This window comes from Arachis stenosperma, chromosome 6 (genome assembly GCF_014773155.1).
Source record: "Arachis stenosperma cultivar V10309 chromosome 6, arast.V10309.gnm1.PFL2, whole genome shotgun sequence".
Lineage (NCBI taxonomy): Eukaryota > Viridiplantae > Streptophyta > Magnoliopsida > Fabales > Fabaceae > Arachis > Arachis stenosperma.
In genome coordinates, this window is record NC_080382.1 from 14,437,685 (window position 1) to 14,441,067 (window position 3,383).

Below are 3,383 nucleotides of genomic sequence, written 5' to 3' on the forward strand. Positions count from 1 at the left end.
GACTGTTGTTGTTACTCCCAAAATCTGAAACTTTCTCTCGTGCTGTAAGGCTGCCAAAGTGAAATGCCCCCCCATTTACTCATTCATTGACTTTTCTAATATTTATGTTACAATAATTTCATTTTTATCTTTTTTCGTATTCTTCTTGCTAGCTAATTAATTATTTTGAATAATATTATTAATTTTGGTGGGTAGACACAGATTTAATATGTAACTATCATAATTTAAATATGGTGAATGTATGTTATGGTACTTAAAAAGTAAAAAGTGGTATTTATTTACTAAAAAAATAAAAAATTTATATTTAATTTAAAAGATATAAAAATAAATTATTTTTAAAAATTCAAAACTTACCACAAAAAATAAATTAGGCAAAAGTTAGACAATAATTAATAGACACTATAAAATTTTTCTTTAAATATATGTGAATCTTTATTTATGTTATTAAAAGTTGGTCATATAAGCCTAGACTCTCCCAGTTGCTAAGGTTGTTTTCAATAATTAAATATTTTAGGGCAAAAAATATAGAGATAATAATAAAAATATGTTAAATACTTTTTTTTATTTATTTATCTTATAATAAAAATATTTTTAACTGTAACAATTTATCTGAATAAATGTCTCTCACTTTTAAAAATAACATTTAATATTTTTATAGTTATATCTTACATCAAGATGGATGTTACAATAACAATCAACAACAACATCAAAACTTGTCTCCCCAAGTAAAATCGGTTACATAGATTTAACAATATCATTAAACTTTATCGTGTATTGTGTTTATAGAAAGATTGTTTACATGTAAATTTTATTTGACTAATTTATGGATAATTTTCTTAAATTTTTATTTGTCTTTCACTTTTTGTCCAATTTTCATCTTGTTCCTCCTAACTGAGTATTCTATCGGTCTTCTTCTCACATGTCCAAACCACCTGAGATGCAATTCTACCATCTTTTTTATAATAGGTGCTACTCCAACTCTCTCTCTCTTATCTTCGTTCCTTATTATATCCAATCGCGTATGACCACTCATTCATCTCAACATCTTTATATATGTCAAACTTAACTTATGTCCGTGCTCCTTTTTTGCCGTCCAACACTCTGTACCATAAAGCATAGCTAATATGATAGCAGTGCGAGATAATTTACTTTTAAGTTTTAAAGACACTTTTTCGTCACATATAAGATCAGACGCACTCCGCCATTTTGACTAACCTGATTGGATCCTATGATTTAATCTCCCCATTATCCTATATGATGCAACAAAGATACTTAAAACTTTTAACTTTTCGTAAGATGTTTTATCCAATCTTCACCTCTGTATTAGGGTTTCTCTTTCGGTGGCCGAACTTACATTTTATATATTCCGTCTTACTATGGCATATGCGCAGACCATACACTTTTAGAGCTTCACTCCATAAATTCAACTTCTTATTTAGGTCTTTTCTTGACTTTTTCATAAGAACGATATCATTGACAAAAAACATGCACTATGACATAGACTCTTAAATATGCTCTATGAATACTTCTAAACTAATATAAAAATGTATTAATTTAAAGATGATCCCTGATATATCTTATACCAATAAAAAATTCATCTATCACACCACCTTAAATTTTCACACTAATTATTATAACCTCATCATATATATCTTTAATTACACGAATATATAGGACTCTTACTGAGTTTCTTTAAAAAAAAAATTTCTTCCCTCTTTCTTAATTTCACAGCAGACCAGATGTCCATTATATTAGGTTTTGTTACTAGTCTATTCCCTGTATCTTTGTTCTTGTTTTTTACGTGCCAAATTATTTATTTGATAATTGACACATACGCACACACTCATATATATATATAGTTTTTCATTTCTTGTTTTTCTTTCTACTTTAATTACTTTGATGAAGACCTTAGCTTGTTCTCAATAATTCAGGAAAATGAACTTTAGTTGCTCTCACCTCGAATAGTAATAAACATAACGAAAATATTTGGTAACCAAAGAAAATAAATCAAAAACAGTCATAACTTATTTTATTTAGCATTCATTAATTATTACGACAATTAATGAATGCTAAATAAGATAAATTTTGACTATTTTTTTTGTCTACCTAACATTACTCAAAAAATAATAAGTAAACCACATATTAATAAACCGTCAACGTTTGATAGATTATTTTAATTATTTGATATCTTTAAATTGTTTCATTTATAGGATTAACTACATTTTTGCTCTTTACAATATATATTTTAAACAATGTAGTAAAAGATGAATTGACACACACAAACTCTCTCTCTCTCTCTCCATATATAACTATATATAATTTGCAATGCCCATTTATACATTTTAGTGCATCAACATGTCTATTAACATATTTTTATAAATTAAATATGTATAATAATAATAATAAAAATAATGCTATACTTCTAAATTTCCAAATTAGCCAGATGGCTTGATGTGAAATATATAGAAAGGAAAACGATTGCCATGTGTATATTGGTCAAATTATTTGTTACTTTGGATACTTACCAAAATGAACATTTATTTTTTTTATTGTTTTTATCCACGGTGGAGGCCGGTTAGTCACCGACGCAAATAATGGGTCCCTTGTGTTGAATCACAATTCCCTCAAATGAAGACATTTTTTTTGTGTCCACTCACTTCATAAAATTAAGTTTAATGATTGTTTTAAAATATGATAATACAAATAAATGGTTAATTATAAAATAAGTTTAATGTTTTAACTTTTTAATTTTATCGATAATAAAGTGCTAATATTTTGATCATATCTTTTTTGCTTTCTAACTTGGATGCTAATTCATATCATCACTTGAAGGCTGATGAGGCTCATTGTTAGTGGAAAAGGGATCGATTCCCACCACTGCCCTACTTTCTCTTTGAAATAAAAAAAAGTGTATGGTCATAAAGTGTTTGAGCTTGCAAATTAGATTATATCTTGAGAGTTTGGATACTAGATTCCAGAAATGAATAGAATGATGAATTTGTAAAGATATTAACAATCTGATTCAGAGTTTTAATAGAGATGAAGCGAACAACATCAATAAAAAAATGTCAGACAAAGTGATAATTAATGCTAATTGATTTTAATATATTAGCATGGTAGAATGTATATACAAGATCATATGGAAGATGTTGGTGAGGAGAATGAGGTAGGTTATACCTAATTTAGTTAGGAAGACTCAGAATGCTTTTGTGAAAAGAAGAAAGATATATGACGGGACTTTGATTGCGTGTGAAACGGTATAGTGGCTGAAGATGAGAAAGATGAGATTGGCGATTATTCAGTTATATTTCCAAAAAGTTTATGATAGAGTTAAGTGGAAGTTTGTGGATATTGTATTTCAGAAGATGGGTTTTAGCCAAAAA